We start from the raw sequence: 18,768 nt of genomic DNA, 5'->3' as shown, positions 1-18,768 counted from the left end.
CATTCAACAGCACAGAGCTAAGGACTGAAAGTAAGTTGTCCAAGCCACATAAAGTGCCTCATGTGCAACCTAGTGCAAACAGACAAAACAAAACACTACAGAATACAGAAGAGATACACAAAATACACAAAATAGTATACTGACCAGTATCCATTCTGCATGATATACAGTACAATGTACAACTGTTAACAAAGTGGGTCCTATCACAATTTCTCTATTAACCCACTGTGTGTATCCTAGTGCATTTTACTAGATAAAGTTGATGATTTCTCTGCAGGAACAAATGTTTCCTGAAATACCGCTGGACTGTTCCAACCCCATCTGTACTCATAAAAACACCTGGTCTTGTGTCAGGGTTTTCAGATGCATTGTATAAGACTAAAGAAGGTAAGCAGATCCTCTCATGAAATGTTTTGGTATTCTAGAAATATTAACATTAATATCATTTTGACAAACCTATGTCTCATCATAGATTGTAAGGAGGAGATCTTTGCTAACATACACTACAGAGGAAATGACATTTATAATGTCCCTGCTGCCTCACCTCAACACTGTCAGTTCCTGTGTAACACACATCCCCGCTGCACACATTTCACCTACACAACATCCAACTATTCTACTGATCCTGAGTAAGTGCTACTTAGGGGCCAAAATTGTCCTCATTGAATGTTATGGTGCAGCAAAAATGAACAATAGAACGACTAAATGTTTTATAAATCTCTAAGCATATTAATTTACATCTTAATCTCCTTTAAGTCTCCCTTTGCTGCTTTCTGTATCAATGGCTTTAGAAAACACAATCTCAGCCTAATAGTTCATGTCCTAAATATATTACATAAATGTTTAAATGCCAAAAGTGTTTTATTTTCAATCTGATTTTCCTTTCAGGATCAATATGCACTGCTTCCTGAAGTATATTCAAGATGTAAGCCAGTTAGAGCCCGATAGAGAAGAAGAACTTTTTTCTGGGTTCCCAACACGAAATTGTACACCCTCAAAGGGTTTGTTTTTTACTTGAGCATGCTAAGACCCTATTATTCAGCCTGTGATGCTTTTTGCCTGGTGTCCTCTTAATTTATCCCTTTTTCTCTCTTCTTAATTCTCAATTTTCCTCCAAAGTTTGGGCAACAGCACGCTACCAAGGCCTTCACTTCTCAGGCCATGATTTTAAAACGGATTCGTCTGAGATCTGTCGAGAAACATGCACAAAAGACCCAAACTGCCATTTTTACACTTATGTCCCACCTTCTAACCGTGATAAAAGTGTCAGGTAAATATATAATATTATCTGTATTGTAGTGTTGAAAAATAAGATCTGTCAAAAATAATTATTTAACAAGGAAGAAACAAAATGAACTTAAAAATGTATTTAATTTATAAAATTATAAGCATTAAAATGAAATAATAATGACTTATCTATTTGTGTGTCCCTGTTTGTGTTATTCCAGGCGTGGATGTTATTTGAAGCATGTCATGGCTCTCCCCATACCTGAAAAGGTGAAGCACAGTCACGGCGTGATCTCTGGCTTCTCTCTGAGGAACTGCAGTGAATCTACTGCTCACCCTGCTTAGTGTTATAAAGAGAGTAACAGTCTTGAGTCTAGGCCAAACTGGGGCCACAGAAGAAAAAAGCTTTATGCCTAATGCTTAAGAGTGAAAATAAATCTTTTAAAGTTTATATGTTTTAATTATTTGTGGAACATTTTAAAGGCATTTTCTTAAATTTTTTTTGTAATATTGAATGTACAATTTAATAATGTTCTGCAAATTCTAAATCAGTATTGTGATAAGGAGAATGAAACCATTCCACCCTACCATTGCACACAATAAAATAATTTGATTAAATGTCCTATCTTTTCTTCTTGTGAAAGATTTGTGCTTTGTGGTGTTTTATTTGATTCACTGTAATGCTGCTGTACATATGGATGTTAACTGTTAAAGACTCTTCATTGTTGTACAGACTCATAGAAGACTAATTTCATATTAATATCCATATCCGAATTTATTACCGTTATGCACATCTTACCATTTTGCATAATTCATCATTGTTAATATTTCATTTAATATTTACATTTTGGGGGTTTAATTACACCAATCAGGCATAACATTATGACCTCCTGCCTAATATTGTGTTGGTCCCCCTTTTGCTGCCAAAACAGCCCTGACCCATCGAGGGATCCCTGAAGGTGTGCTGTGGTATCTGGCACCAAGATGTTAGCAGCAGATCCTTTAAGTCCTGTAAGTTGCGAAGTGGGGCCTCCATACCTACAGGATGTAAAGGATACTTACAGGAGTTAAAGGACTTACAGGACTTAATGGCTACTTTTTACAGATTCTGACCACTGCAGACTGGGAACACCCCACAAGAGCTGCAGTTTTGGAGATGCTCTGATCCAGTCATCTAGCCATCACAATTTGGTCCTTGTCAAACTCGCTCAAATCCTTACACTTGTCCATTTTTCCTGCTTCTAACACATCAACTTTGAGGACAAAATGTTCACTTGCTGCCTAATATATCCCACCCACTAACAGGTGCCATGATGAGGAGATAATCAGTGTTATTCACCTCACCTGTCACTGTTCATAATGTTATGCCTGATCAGTGTATGTTCAGATGCAACAGTCTTAGATGCTTCATGTTGCTTGTGTTTTATTCTCTGGGAATCACTGCCACTCTGTGTCTTAAATCTCTGGCCTCTGCCCCTCATCGTGGGAAACCTGGCCTTGTGTGAGTGCGGTGACCAAAGGTGGAAGTTGCTGTAGCAGCCCTCAGTTTGCTCCTGCAAAAAAATGGCAGACCAGAGGAGATTCTCATGCACACACATACACACCACTCACACAAGAGGGAGTCTAAAATTATGCAACATAAACACACAGGCATACACTCTCCTGCCCACATCCAGCATGCCACTTGTCCAGACCCACGTGCTGCCATGTGGATCCACGCTTCAGCCCTTACAAACACAGAGCCCCACCACAGCTGAGAACAAACACACACACACACACATTCAGTATGTGCAAACATGTTCCTTTTAAAATATAACCTCTTATATTCCATTCCAAAATCCATAGTCTAACAAACAATAACCCCAAAACCAAAAACATGCATCCTTTCATATCTGTATAAGGTCAGTAAATGGTTAACTAATTAAATCTCACACACCTTTAAATTAAGCACATTGATTCTAAATATAAAAAAAAACCTTCTAATGTTTTTCAACAAATCCTCATATCACAGTTATTTTCAACCTGCATCTAGTACATACACTACCAGTCAAACGTTTGGACACACCTTCTAATTCAATGTTTTTTGTTTAGTGACTTATTTTCTACATTCTAGAACAATACTGGAGATTTCAAAACTATGAAATAATACACATGGACTTAAGTAATCCATATGTAATGACAATAAAACAGTCAGTTGTTATTTTAAGACACGAAGGTCAGGTGTTCTGGAACAGTTCTTGCAAGAACAGTATTGTCAAGTGCATTTGCAAAACCCATCAAGCACCATGATGAAACTGGCTCACATGAAGACCATCCCAGTAAAGCAAGACCAAAACTTACCTCTGCTGCAGAGGAGAAGTTCATTTAGAGTTACCAGCCTCAGAAATCACCAATTAACAGCACCTCAGATTAGAGCCGTTATGAAGGCTTTACAGAGCATCAGTAGCAGACATATCTCAATATCATCTGTTCAAAGGACATTATTGTGTATTTCGGCCGCCTTCAGCATTGTTTTACGATGTAGAAAAAGAAATAAACATCAGGAAAGACCATGGGATTAGAAGATGTGTCCAAACTTTTGACTGGTAGTGTATGTGCAATCCTTTGGTATCATAACTGCACTCTAGTCTTAGTGTTCTTTATAATGAATTTTTTTTTGTGATTGAATAGTTTAAGGAAAACGTGAAAATTGTTTTAACCATGACTTGGTTCAAACTCTCCATATTTTGGATTTTATCCCTCTTTTTTTAGATAGCAAAACCCTCACTGACTGTTGCCAGTAAGCTTTGTTTATAAGGGAGAAGTTCACTTCCAGAACAAAAATCTACAAATAATTTACTCACCCCCTTGTCATCCAAGATGTTCATGTCTTTCTGTCTTCAGTTGTAAAGAAATTTTTTTTGAGGAAAACATTTCAGGATTTTCCTCCATATAGTGGACTTCTATGGTGCCAGCGAGTTTGATCTTCCAAAATGAAGTTTTAATGCAGCTTCAAGGGGCTCTAAACGATCCCAGCCAAGGGAGGTATCTAGCAAAACCATTAGCTATTTTCTTAGAAAAAAATATTGTACACTTTTTAACCACAAAAGCTCATCTATCATTAGCCCTGGGATGCGCGTCTGCGACATTACGTACTATGTAATCACGCCGAAAGGTCACGCGTGAGATAGATAGATAGATAGATAGATAGATAGATAGCTACACTATATTGCCAAAAGTATTCGCTCACCTGCCTTGACTCGCATATGAACTTAAGTGACATCCCATTCCTAATCCATAGGGTTCAATATGACGTCGGTCCACCCTTTGCAGCTATAACAGCTTCAACTCTTCTGGGAAGGCTGTCCACAAGGTTTAGGAGTGTGTTTATGGGAATTTTTGACCATTCTTCCAGAAGCGCATTTGTGAGGTCACACACTGATGTTGGACGAGAAGGCCTGGCTCTCAGTCTCTGCTCTAATTCATCCCAAAGGTGTTCTATCGGGTTGAGGTCAGGACTCTGTGCAGGCCAGTCAAGTTCATCCACACCAGACTCTGTCATCCATGTCTTTATGGACCTTGCTTTGGTCACTGGTGCACAGTCATGTTGGAAGAGGAAGGGGCCAGCTCCAAACTGTTCCCACAAAGTTGGAGGCATGGAATTGTCCAAAATGTCTTGGTATGCTGAAGCATTCAGAGTTCCTTTCACTGGAACTAAGGGGCCAAGCCCAGCTCCTGAAAAACAACCCCACACCATAATCCCCCCTCCACCAAACTTTACACTTGGCACAATGCAGTCAGACAAGTACCGTTCTCCTGGCAACCGCCAAACCCAGACTCGTCCATCAGATCGCCAGATGGAGAAGCGCGATTCGTCACTCCAGAGAACGCGTCTCCACTGCTCTAGAGTCCAGTGGCGGCGTGCTTTACACCACTGCATCCGACGCTTTGCATTGCACTTGGTGATGTATGGCTTGGATGCAGCTGCTCGGCCATGGAAACCCATTCCATGAAGCTCTCTGCGCACTGTTCTGGAGCTAATCTGAAGGTCACATGAAGTTTGGAGGTCTGTAGCGATTGACTCTGCAGAAAGTTGGTGACCTCTTCGCACTATGCGCCTCAGCATCCGCTGACCTCGCTCCATCAGTTTACGTGGCCTACCACTTCGTGGCTGAGTTGCTGTCGTTCCCAAACACTTCCACGTTCTTATAATACAGCTGACAGTTGACTGTGGAATATTTAGGAGCGAGGAAATTTCACAACTGGATTTATTGCACAGGTGGCATCCTATCACAGTTCCACGCTGGAATTCACTGAGCTCCTGAGAGCGACCCATTCTTTCACAAATGTTTGTAAAAACAGTCTGCATGCCTAGGTGCTTGATTTTATACACCTGTGGCCATGGAAGTGATTGGAACACCTGACTCTGATTATTATATCCTCACATATAGTGAGGACAGCTGAGAAGATCATCGGAGTCTCTCTTCCCTCTATCAGGGACATTTTCTCCACACTCTGCATCCGCAAAGCTAACAGCATTGGGGAGGATCCCACACACCCCTCACACACACTCTTCACCCTTCTGCCATCCGGAAAGAGGTACCGAAGCATTCGGACCCTCAAACCAGACTGTTAAACAGTTTCTTCCCTCAGGCAATCAGGTATCTCAACAGAGAACTGAGCTGAGCTGGACACACGCACACTCACACACACACACACACACACACACATATACAACCAAGATCTGACCTCAAAGGAGAACTGAACTGTGCTGGACACGGACACACACACACATATATAACACGCACAAAAAATGAACTGAACTGTGCTGGACATTGTCTGCACTGTCTTGTCTTGTCTTGTCTTCCTGTGCACTTCTGTTGTATGTCTAGTTCTTAAAGTCTGCACCTTAAGTATAGTTTAATTTTTTAGTTTAATTTTAATTTTTAAATTATAGTTTAATTTTTTTATCTCTATGTTATAGCTCTATGTTTGTCTGTGTCACTGTACTTTGTCTGTGTTATGTGTAGCACCTCTGGTCTAGGAGGAACGTTGTTTCACTTCACTGTGTACTGCATCTGCTATATATGGTTGAAGTGACAATAAAGCTTCTTTGACTTTGACTTTGACTTGACTTATTTGCACTTCCTTGGTCTTTGCATGTTCACTTTGTAAAAACTGGGTCTTTAGTTCCGCCTATGTCATGCGTGTGATTACGTAGTACGCAGTCTCATGGGCACGCATCCCAGAGCTAGTGCTAGACAAGCTTTTGTGGTTAAAAAGTACAATTACAAGTACAATTTTTTATTTTTCTAAGAAAATGACAGATTCTTTCACTAGTTAAGCCCCTTCTTCCTGGGCTGGGATCGTTTAGAGCTCTTTGAATCTGCATTTAAACTGCATTTTGGAAGTTCAAACTCGCGGGCACCAAAGTCCACTATATAGAGGTACTATGAAGAGGTACTATAAAAATCCTGAAATGTTTTCCTCAAAAAACATAATTTCTTTATGACTGAAAAAAGAAAGACATGAACATTGTGGATGACAAGAGGGTGAGTAAATTATTTGTAAATTTTTGTTCTGGAAGTGAACTTCTCCTTTATGTCCAGAACCACCTCGACTCCAACACAGAATATGAAAGGTGCCAGAGAGAAGCCTGCAGTTTTGGATCTGGTGTAATTGTGAGTGCGTAGTTCATTGATTTCCTTTTTCAAATGGTGAGTGGTGTGTTTATTTTAATGTTGCACAACAAACTTTGTTTGTTCGTTGACATTTTAAAACCTGTGTCGTTCTGAACTGTGGCTCATTGTGTGTAAAGCAGATGCAGTGAGTGTACTTCAGGGTGAAAATGAGAGTATACGTGTTGATTGTGCTCTGGTGTGTTTTTCCAGATTCCTTCAGTAAAGGTAGAGTATTAAGTAAGACATAAATCATTTAATACTCCAAAATACAGAAGTGAATAGTACTCTAATGCTTTTACTTTGTGGAGCGGATGGATTCAACTGTATGAACTTATTTTACTTTCATGAATCATTATGTAATTACAAATAGATGTGCGAATATTCTGCACTGTTTTGCTTTCTACAGCCCAGGAGCTGAAGGTGGACGTGGACTTTCCTGGAGATGATTTTCTACAGATTTACTCCCCAGACGTCCAGCACTGTCAGCTCGCCTGCACACAACACCCTTCCTGCTTATTCTTCACGTTTTTCCGCTCTGATTGGGTCAAAGACAACAAGTTAGTCTCATAGTGGAAAAAAGATTTATATGGAGATATACTTTCTATTGAGCTGGTCACATTACATAAAATCAAGACACAATATAGATCAGTGATTCCTAATTTTAAAAAAATAAAAAACATTTTAATGCATAAATGTAGAAATATATTTTTTCAAATAAAATGGCTGGAAATTTTATAATAATTATATTTAAAAAAAAAAAAACCTTTTGTGACATTTTGGGAAAAAAAGAAGAAGCCATTTTTAATTAATTCTGAATTTTAAGTCATTTTTAAAAAATAAAAATGATTTACTGAAATGTCATGTGCCAGAAAATTTACATATCAAGTTCAGTAATATAGTTTGATGTCTAACACACAATAATTTAATGTTCATCATAATTCATATCAAAAAGAGTTTTTTTTAAATATTTACTTAAAAATAATAGTATCATATAAACAAATTATTATTATTATTATTATTATTATTATTATTATTATTATTATTATTATTTAAGGATTTGATTATTTAATAACTCTCATTCATGGTCAAAGTAACACATAAAAATTCTTTCAAAATAGTCAGATGGTCCTGAGATGGATGTCTTGAGATGAATTCTGTTTGTATATTAACCCGCAATATTTCAGTAAATCTCTTCTCTCTGACTGTGTGAATGTTGAAGATATTGGCAGGAGGGAGGCATGTTAGGATGACTAACTGTGAGCAAGCTGTCATAGGTTTTCATGTATGCTGTTAATGTATATTCTTAATTCATTCAGACAATGCAGTTAGTCAACCTCACAGTAAAACTGCTTACTTTTAAAGGACTTTCCACTGCTACCTGAAACGTACAGCCACTGGATCCCCATTTCAGGTTGTAGCACAGACGGGTGTGACCTCAGGCTTCAAACTTGTGCATCAGGACAACAAAACGGGTAAATGCAATATTTTGTAGTCTGTGATTAAAACTTCTGGACTGTTTTAGTTTTAAATTATAGATATTTTGATAGTTATTATAAAAGATATTAAAGATTTTGTGAGATCTTAATGTGGCTGTACTATAAAAAACTCCACAGATACCTGTTTGTCATCTACATATCAGGGCATAGATTTCACAGGATCAGACTATGTCCAATTGACCTTAAATACTTCTGATGACTGCCAGAAGCAATGCACCAGCGATCCAGACTGTGCTTTTTTTTCATTCACAACAAAGACTTTCCCGGATGCAGAAAGCAGGTAAGAAGCATTGTTTTAACATTACTAGTCCATATTAACAATATGCAGGAAAACAAGTCTGAATAATATGTCAGTAATCTATCTATCAATTAATCTATCTATCTATCTATCTATCTATCTATCTATCTATCTATCTATCTATCTATCTATCTATCTATCTATCTATCTATCTATCTATCTATCTATCTATCTATCTATCATACTTTTCTAATAAGAAAGTAGAGAACAATCTGTACACAGGCAAAGTATGGTGATTACTGTTAATTAATTAAATAAAGAAAAATAAAAAAAACGAGAAAGAGAAAACCAGGTACTGGAAGAGTCAGCTCTTATTGGTGAGCTAAATCAATTGATCTCACCTACTGAATAGAGACAGAATTCCTGTCACTAGGTTACTGTTAACTTCTCCATATATACACTGAACACTGCTAATTCCCAGAGATTGAGGTTTTCCTATGATGAAAGGTCTTAGATAAACCAGTAACCCTGTCATCACTTAGATCACACTATCCCCATCCTGATGTTTAATGAGAACATTAACTGAAGCTGAGATCATATTCTTCCCCATTTTCATGTTTGATTTAACATTAATTTGTTTGTGTCTGCATTATACTGCTGACACATAATTGGCTGACCAGACAATTGTAAGGACTCATCGGGGACGGGAGTGTTAGAATCCATATGCAGATCTTTATTAAACAATCACACAGGCTGAAGCTGTAAATCCAAGAAGCAAGGCCAAAGTCGAAAACCAGAAAGCAAATGCTTGAAACCAAAACTGAATCACAAAATCGAAACTCGTAAACGGGCAAAGGATCACACACGGCAATATCAATCAGAGTCAACGTAATCTAAGGCTTGGTATGTCACTAGGGAACGATACTTCACGTAAAACAAAGGCAGCACGCCGCTTATATGTCTGAGCAGACCCTGGAAGTGTTGTTCGTGGGTGCTAATACTCAGGAGAGGGCTCCCTCTGGTGTTCTGGATCGTGGCGTGCTGTTACAGAACCCTCCTCTCTAGGAACACCTTCAGGTGTTCGACGACATGGACATCCCCGCGGGCGAGGGGCAGGTCTGTTGGGGAAAGAGCGGTGGAACTCCTCAGTGAGAGAGGGATCCAGAATATCAGCTGCGTCACCCCAGCAACGTTCCTCCAGGCCAAACCCCTCCCAGTCAACTAGGTATTGAAGATGACATCCGACATGGCGAGAGTTCAGGAGGGCATGTACCTGGTAGGCGAGGGACCCGTCAATGTCCAGGGGAGGAGGTGGTTCACTGGTGGCATGGTTCGATGCCAGCGGTTCTTGGAATGGCTTAAGAAGTGAAACATGAAATGTAGGTGAGATGTGATATGAAGCGGGCAGTTCCAGATGGTAAGAGACTGGATTAACTTGATGAATGATTTTAAATGGCCCGATAAACTTAGGGCTTAGCTTACGACAGGGGAGTTGCAACTTCAGGTTGCGGTTCAGGTTGTTATCAAGGGTGGTTGATAGCCTAGAACACATTGAAAAGGGTTGAGGCCTGTGGAGGATTGGGTTAATGAATTTTGTGCATACTCAGCCCATCACTCCAGCGATGTTGCTCCCTGTTGCAGTACAACCTCAGGAACCTCCCCAGTTCTTGGTTGAGATGCTGTGCTTGGCCATTAGATTGGGGATGATATCCTGAGCTCAGACTGACGTTCATACCCAACTGCTTACAGAATGCCTGCCACACACGAGTGTGAACACGTGGTGGAATAAGGCTTGTGCTGCCTCCATAGCTGTAGGTAATCCCTACATAAGAATTAACTTGCATGCTTTGGAGAACCGATCAATAACCACCATTACTGTGGTGAACCCATGAGTCTCTGGTAGGCCAGTGAGGAAATCTGTGGACAGGTGTGACCATGGTCATCATGGAATGGGAAGGGATTCCAGTAACCCTTCCGGTAGTTGGCGGCTAGTACAGGATTGAGCGCACATGGTACAAGATTTGACATACCTCTCCACGTCTGTCGTGAGTGAGGGCCACCAGAACCTGTGACGTAAGAGTTGGGAGGTGCGGTGAATGCCTGGGTGCCCTGAGCTGGGACTCTCATGGGTCCACTGCATAACTTGCTGGTGTAGAGAGGTGGGTACATAGAGTTTGGTGGGAGGACAGGCGGGAGGTGGGGCTTCAGTGGAATGAGCCCATTCGATTTCTTCCATGATGCCCCATAGAACAGGAGCTACTACATTTACATTTACATTTCTGGCATTTGGCAGATGCTCTTATCCAGAGCGACATACAAAAGTGCTTTAAGTCTCTATCATTGAAAACATTAACACTGGTTCAATAGGTTCTACTAGGACAGGCCAGGATAGGTTGTACTAGGACAGAAGGTGGGAGAATGGGCTCAGGGTGTGCTGGTGGTTCCTTGGTCTCATATATCCGAGACAGAGCATCCGCCTTCTCGTTCTTTGAACCAGGTCGATATGTGACAGTGAACTTGAACCTAGTGAAAAACAGGGCCCATCTGGCTTGGCGCGGGTTAAGGCGCTTGGCCTCATGGAGGTACTCTAGATTTCTGTGTTCAGTCAACACAAGGAATGGGTGGCGAGCCCCTTCTAGCCAGTGTCTCCATTCTTCCAGAGCAGCCTTCATAGACAGCAGCTCCCAATTCTCCACGTTGTGGTTTGCTTCTGCAGGGGTGAGTTTAAGGGAGAAATAGGCACAAGGGTGTAACCTCCCAGAGTCCTTCTGACATTTGGACAATACCGCACCTATGCCACAATTTGAAGCGTCCACTTCTACAACAAACGGCAGACTGGGCGTATGGGAGCTGAGGTAAAACTCTGTTTCAGTTTCAGGAAGGCTGCTCTGGCTTGGTCCATGTAAATTTTTTGGGTTTGCCCTTAAGTAAAGAAGTGAGTGGTCCAGCTATGGTACTTTAATGGCGGATAAACCTGCGGTAATTGGCGAAACCCAGGAAGTGTTGTAGCTCTTTGATGCTAGTGGGCTCAGGCCAGGCAGTGACCATAGAAACCTTGGACTGATCCATCTCCACCCCCTCCAGTGAAAGCACATAACCTAAAAAAGGTCATGGATGTGCGATGGAATTCACATTTTTCTAGGTTGACATACAGGCTGTGTTCCGATAGGCGGTTGAAGACAGCACGAACATGTCTGATGTGGTCCTCGGGGTTGGGGGAGTAAATCAGGATGTCGTCTATATATGCTGTTACAGTAATAGAATGAATATCAAATGCACAGGTGTTCCTAATAAAGTGGCAGATGAATGTTATGTCCCACTGTGTGACGCAGACAAACATAGAATTAAACTATACTTCCAATGTTTACTAGGTAAAGTTGTTGATTTCTCTGCAGGAACAAATGCTTTCTAAAATTCCGCTGGACTGTTCCAACCCCATCAGTACTCATAAAAACACCTGGTCTTGTGTCAGGGTTTTCAGATGCATCGTATAAGACTAAAGAAGGTAAACAGATCCTCTCACGATATGTGTTGGTATAGAATTCTAGAAATATTAACATTAATATCATTTTGATAAACCTATGTCTCATCATAGATTGTAAGGAGGAGATCTTTGCTAACATACACTACAGAGGAAATGACATTGAGAACATCCCTGCTGCCTCACCTCAACACTGTCAGTTCCTGTGTAACAGACATCCCCGCTGCACACATTTCACCTACACAACATCCAGTTATTCTACCAAGTCTGAGTAAGTGCTAGAAAATGAAGTCTAATAAAAACCGATTTAAAAAGCATAGTTGCCTTAAAATGATATTAATCTTTTAACAGTTTCTAACATTTTTACATTAAAAATTGATCTATTTTACCGTAAATGAATAATAATTTCATTGACTGGATGTGACCACTTTTATCTAAGTAATATTTTGTCATGATATCTGTAGTTATGTTGTAATTTCTCGTTATTATTCTTCACCACTGGTGTCTTTACTCTGAGAAACAGACTGAAATGGATAGCATGAAAGTCATTTACATTTCCGGCATCTATCAAGTCTCTATCAATAAATACATCAGAGTTAATTTCAAATAGCCTGAATATTTTAAAACTGATTTTTTCCTACAGGATCAATATGCATTGCTTCCTGAAGCATACACAGAATGTCAGTCAGCTAAAACCAGTTATAGAAGAAAAGCTTTTTTCTGGATTTCCAACACAAAATTGCACGCCCTCTAATGGTTTGCTTTTTTTATTTTTTTTATTTCTACCTTCTACTCTGTTCATGCAAATACGCTAAAGTTTAACTTCACTTAATTCTCATTTTCTTTCATAGTTTGGGCAACAGCACGCTATGAAGGCCTTCACTTCTTTGGCCATGATTACCATGATTTTAAAACAGGTTCATCTGAGCTCTGTCGAGAAACGTGTACAAAAGACCCAAACTGCCATTTTTACTCTTATGTCTTACCTTCTTACCGAGATAAAGGCATCAGGTAATACTGTGGTAATAATGTGTATATCTTCAATACACACCCTTCATTTAAATCTGAATATAGTCTACTGTGTGTTAAAGTTGGTGATTTCTGTGCAGGAACAAGTGCTTGCTAAAATTCCGCTGGGCTGTTCCAACACCATCAGTACTCATAAAAACACCCGGTCTTGTATCGGGGTTTTCAGATTCACTGCAAGAAACTAAGGAATTTAAAGAAGGTAAACGGTTTCTCTCATGATATGTGTTTTGTATAGAATTATGAAAGGTTATAATTAATATTTTAATCAACACAATCATTTTCCATTCTTTACGTCTCATCATAGAATGTAAGGAGGAGATCTTTGCTAACGTAAACTACAGAGGCAATGGCATTGCGAAGATCCCTGCTGCCTCACCTCAACACTGTCAGTTCCTGTGTAACAAACATCCCCGCTGCACACATTTCACCTACACAACATCCAACTATTCTACTGATCCTGAGTAAGTGCTACTATGAGAAAGGAGTCTAATAAATACATCGGGGGTAAAAACAAAAAATTTGTCAAATTTGTCCTCATAAAATCTTTATTTTCTATTTAATTGAAGTAAAAATTATCAATAAAAAAAAAACTACCTGTCTTTTACACCCCCATGCATCTTAGTTTACACTTTAATAAGCATTAAGACTTTGGTTCCATTAGTAAGACTTTAGTCATGACAGTCATTTAAAAACATTTTTAGAAATGAACTGAAGATTTAAGGGAGTAGTAGAATGTTTCGACACTACAGAGATAGATATGATATGAAGATGGATAAGCCACAAGCCTGTAGTATTGTGCTTTAGTATGAGGAGCCCACATGAGCAGTATGCTGGAGTAAGCACTGACTCATATAAAATCAGGTGTCTTCTTCATTAATCTGATCTTTTTAACTAGCATCAATTGCAATACATAACAAATTGGGTAGGCTGCAAGTCAAATTCTAGTTAATCAAAATTATTGGCTTTTTACATGATATTTATTTTAATTAATTGTTTAGCAAACTACATAATGTTAGTCATGTACAGTATCTCACAAAAGTGAGTACACCCCTCACATTTTTGTAAATATTTTATTATATCTTTTCATGTGACAACACTGAAGAAATGACACTCTGCTCCAATGCAATGTAATGAGTGTACAGCCTGTATAACAGTGTAAATTTGCTGTCCCCTCAAAATAACTCAACACACAGCCATTAATGTCTAAACCGTTGGCAACAAAAGTGAGTACACCCCTAAGTGGAAATGTCCAAATTGGGCCCAATTAGCCATTTACCCTCCCCGGTGTCATGTGACTTGTTAGTGTTACAAGGTATCAGGTGTGAATGGGGAGGAGGTGTGTTAAATTTGGTGTTATCGCTCTCACACTCTCTCATACTGGTCACTGGAAGTTCAACATGGCACCTCATGGCAAAGCACTCTCTGAGGATCTGAAAAAAAGAATTGTTGCTCTACATAAAGATGGCCTAGGCTATAAGAAGATTGCCAAGACCCTGAAACTGAGCTGCAGCACGGTGGGCAAGACCATGGTTTTACAGGACAGGTTCCACTCAGAACAGGCCTCACCATGGTCCACCAAAGAAGTTGAGTGCACGTGCTCAGCGTCATATCCGGAGGTTGTCTTTGGGAAATAGACGTATGAGTGCTGCCAGCATTGCTGCAGAGGTTGAAGGGGTTGGGGGTCAGCCTGTCAGTGCTCAGACCATACGCCGCACACTGCATCAAATTGGTCTGCATGGCTGTCGTCCCAGAAGGAAGCCTCTACTAAAGATGATGCACAAGAAAGCCCGCATACAGTTTGATGAAGACAAGCAGACTAAGGACATGGATTACTGGAACCATGTCCTGTGGTCCAATGAGACCAAGATACACTTATTTGGTTCAGATCGTGTCAAGCGTGTGTGGCGGCAACCAGTGTGTCTTGCCTACAGTCAAGCATGGTGGTGGGAGTGTCATGGTCTGGGCCTGCATGAGTGCTGCCGGCACTGGGGAGCTACAGTTCATTGAGGGAACCATGAATGCCAACATGTACTGTGACATACTGAAGCAGAACATCCCATCGGAGACTGGGCCGCAGGGCAGTATTCCAACATGATAACAACCCCAAACACACCTCCAAGATGACCACTGCCTTGCTAAAGAAGCTGAGGGTAAAGGTGATGGACTGGCCAAGCATGTCTCCAGACCTAAACCCTATTGAGCATCTGTGGGACATCCTCAAACGGAAGGTGGGGGAGTGCAAGGTCTCTAACATCCACCAGCTCTGTGATGTCATCATGGAGGAGTGGAAGAGGACTCCAGTGGCAACCTGTGAAGCTCTGGTGAACTCCATGCCCAAGAGGGTTAAGGCAGTGCTGGAAAATAATGGTGGTCACACAAAAAATATTGACACTTTGGGCCCAATTTGGACATTTCCACTTAGGGGTGTACTCACTTTTGTTGCCAACGGTTTAGACATTAATGGCTGTGTGTTGTTATTTTGAGGGGACAGCAAATTTACACTGTTATACAGGCTGTACACTCACTACTTTACATTGTAGCAGAGTGTCATTTCTTCAGTGTTGTCACATGAAAAGATATAATAAATATTTACAAAAATGTGAGGGGTGTACTTACTTTTGTGAGATACTGTATATGACCAACAACCCTACAGAGACTGAATGATAATTTTAGGCTAAACAGCATAGTTAAAAATTCCATTCTAATAGAGTGATAAGTTTGTTTTGTTTTTTTAATAAAATCATAACATTTGCCTAATTTTTCTCAGTTAAACTGAACTTTTAATATTTTCAATACTTATTTTATTTAAATGTAGCTTCTATTCTTAACTTCACTTGTACCTTTTCAGCTGGATATTTCTGTTTTTAACTTAGATTTTGTCATGGAATCAACATTTTAGTATAATTTCTCAGTATTGCTGCTTTAAGTGTTAGAAAGAGAGTAACAGTCTTGAGTCTAGGCCAGATTGGGGCCACAGAAGACACAATGACTTTTAAAATAGGACTATTGTTTTTTATGATTGGTTGCTGGGAACAGTGGTGTTCAGTGACTGGTGGTGTCTCTATTAAAAAAGCTTACTGTTTAATTAAGCTTAACATTTTGAATAATTATTATATTTAAAAGTAGCTTTTATTCTTAATTTCACGTGTACATTTTCAGCTGGATATTTCTGTTTTTAATTTACATTTTGTCACAGTATCTACATTTAAGTATAATTTCTCAGTTTTTTTTAACTCCTGGTCTTTGCTGGGTAGGAAAGAGTGAAATGCACCACAAAAGACTCCCTGAATATTTTAAACCTGTTTTTTCCCCCTGCAGGATCAATATGCATTGCTACCTGAAGCATTCACAAAATGTAAGCCAGCTAGTGCCAGTTAGTAAAGAAGAAATGTTTTCTGGATTTCCAACACGGAATTGCACGCCCTCAAATGGTCTGATTTTCTTTCTGCTTAAGCATGCTGAAACTGTACAGTTTAACATAACATGCATTATCTGATTTTTCATTCATTTATTTATTTTTATCCCCTTAAGTTTGGGCAACAGCACGCTATGAAGACCTTCACTTCTTGGGCCATGATTATCATGATTTTAAAACGGATTCATCTGAGCTCTGCCGAGAAACGTGTACAAAAGACCCAAACTGCCATTTTTACACTTATGCCCTACCTTGTTACCATGATGAGAATATCAGGTAAATATATAATATAATCTAATCTGTAGTGCTGTAAAATAAGCTCAGTTAAAAACAATAAATTAGAATTGAAGAATACAAGATAAAGTTAAGTCAAGAAGTCAAGAAGCTTTTATTGTCATTTAAACCATATATAGCTGACACAGTACACAGTGAAATGAATCAACATTTCTCCAGGACCCTGGTGCTACAAAGAACAACACAGAGCTACATAGAACAACACAGAGCTACACAGAACAACACAGAGCTACATAGAACAACACAGAACAACACAGAGCTACATAGAACAACACAGAGCTACATAGAACAACACAGAGCTACATAGAACAACACAGAGCTACATAGAACAACACAGAACAACACAGAGCTACATAGAACAACACAGAACAACACAGAGCTACATAGAACAACACAGAGCTACATAGAACAACACAGAGCTACACAGAACAACACAGAGCTACATAGAACAACACAGAGCTACATAGAACAACATGGGGCTACATAGAACAACACAGAGCTACATAGAACAACATGGGGCTACATAGAACAACACAGAGCTACATAGAACAACATGGGGCTACATAGAACAACACAGAGCTACATAGAACAACACAGAGCTACATAGAACAACACAGAGCTACATAGAACAACATGGGGCTACAGAGAACAACACAGAGCTACACAGAACAACACAGAGCTACACAGAACAACACAGAGCTACATAGAACAACACAGAGCTACATAGAACAACACAGAGCTACATAGAACAACATGGGGCTACATAGAACAACACAGAGCTACAGAGAACAACACAGAGCTACATAGAACAACACAGAGCTACATAGAACAACACAGAGCTACATAGAACAACATGGGGCTACACAGAACAACACAGAGCTACATAGAACAACATGGGGCTACAGAGAACAACACAGAGCTACATAGAACAACACAGAGCTACAGAGAACAACACAGAGCTACATAGAACAACATGGGGCTACAGAGAACAACACAGAGCTACATAGAACAACACAGAGCTACAGAGAACAACACAGAGCTACATAGAACAACACAGAGCTACATAGAACAACACAGAGCTACATAGAACAACATGGGGCTACAGAGAACAACACAGAGCTACATAGAACAACACAGAGCTACATAGAACAACACGGGGCTACAGAGAACAACACAGAGCTACATAGAACAACACAGAGCTACATAGAACAACATGGGGCTACAGAGAACAACACAGAGCTACATAGAACAACACAGAGCTACATAGAACAACATGGGGCTACAGAGAACAACACAGAGCTACATAGAACAACACAGAGCTACATAGAACAACACGGGGCTACAGAGAACAACACAGAGCTACATAGAACAACACAGAGCTACATAGAACAACACAGAGCTACATAGAACAACACAGAGCTACAGAGAACAACACAGAGCTACAGAGAACAACACAGAGCTACATAGAACAACACAGAGCTACATAGAACAACACAGAGCTACATAGAACAACACAGAGCTACAGAGAACAACACAGAGCTACATAGAACAACACAGAGCTACATAGAACAACACAGAGCTACATAGAACAACATGGGGCTACAGAGAACAACACAGAGCTACACAGAACAACACAGAGCTACATAGAACAACACAGAGCTACATAGAACAACACAGAGCTACATAGAACAACATGGGGCTACAGAGAACAACACAGAGCTACAGAGAACAACACAGAGCTACAGAGAACAACACAGAGCTACATAGAACAACACAGAGCTACATAGAACAACACAGAGCTACATAAAACAACATGGGGCTACACAGAACAACACAGAGCTACATAGAACAACATGGGGCTACAGAGAACAACACAGAGCTACATAGAACAACACAGAGCTACAACACAGAGCTACATAGAACAACAT

The 18,768-nt window shown here is 39.9% G+C and overlaps 1 long non-coding RNA gene and 1 pseudogene across 1 annotated transcript; both read left to right on the top strand.

The window, feature by feature from the left end:
- LOC131345023 (uncharacterized) overlaps positions 1-18,768 on the top strand; it is a 54,004-nt pseudogene that overhangs the window by 31,773 nt on the left and 3,463 nt on the right.
- LOC131345025 (uncharacterized) lies at positions 6,752-7,407 on the top strand. The gene is made up of 3 exons (XR_009203434.1): positions 6,752-6,887; positions 7,098-7,124; positions 7,294-7,407. It is a non-coding gene; the product is annotated as an uncharacterized LOC131345025 (long non-coding RNA).

The sequence above is a fragment of the Hemibagrus wyckioides genome, linkage group LG24, assembly GCF_019097595.1.
Source record: "Hemibagrus wyckioides isolate EC202008001 linkage group LG24, SWU_Hwy_1.0, whole genome shotgun sequence".
NCBI lineage: Eukaryota > Metazoa > Chordata > Actinopteri > Siluriformes > Bagridae > Hemibagrus > Hemibagrus wyckioides.
The sequence above is the reverse complement of the archived record's forward strand: the minus strand, read 5'-3'. Positions and strand labels throughout refer to the sequence as shown.